Here is a 720-nt window from a genome sequence, read left to right as displayed (position 1 = left end):
TTACCTACCCTTACCACCTGAGGGCAGCCCGTCACGAAGTCCAGGATCCAGTTGCGGTGGGAGGTGTTTAGTCRGAGGGTCCTTAGCTTAGTGATGAGCTTTGAGGACACTATGGTGTTGAAKGCTGAGCTGTAGTCAATGAATAGCATTCTAACATAGGTGTTCCTTTTGTCCAGGTGGGAAAGGGCAGTGTTGAGTGCAATAGAGATTGCATCACCTGTGGATCTGTTGGGGCGGTATGCAAATTAGAGTGGGTCTAGGGTTACTGGGATAATGGTGTTGATGTGAGCAGGTAAAACAACTTTTGAGAGCTCAAGTTGCATGAGGCATAGCTGTTCCGAGACTGTGTGATCACGCTCATTTCCTAGCGCATAGGCCGTTGTAGAACGTCAAGATCTTTAAACAGGTGATTGTTCTTTCAACAGGGGTTCAACACAGAGCAGGGATTATGGTCACGAGCGCTGTTTGGAAACATGTAGGCCATTCGGCAATGGAGTTACCAAGGACGTGTACTCCAAGCATGCGCTGACCCAACTGGCAAGTGTCTTCACTGATATTTTCAACTGTCCATGACTGAGTCTGTAATACAAACAGTTTAAAAACAGGCCACCATAATCCCGGTGCCCAAGAACAATCAGGTAACCTGCCTAAATGACTACCGATCTGTAGCATCACGTCTGTAGCCATGAAGTGCTTTGAAAGGCTGGTCACGGTTCTCAC

The sequence above is a fragment of the Salvelinus sp. IW2-2015 genome, unplaced genomic scaffold, assembly GCF_002910315.2.
Source record: "Salvelinus sp. IW2-2015 unplaced genomic scaffold, ASM291031v2 Un_scaffold2520, whole genome shotgun sequence".
In the NCBI taxonomy this organism is placed as follows: Eukaryota; Metazoa; Chordata; class Actinopteri; order Salmoniformes; family Salmonidae; genus Salvelinus; species Salvelinus sp. IW2-2015.
This window is presented reverse-complemented; position numbering follows the sequence as displayed.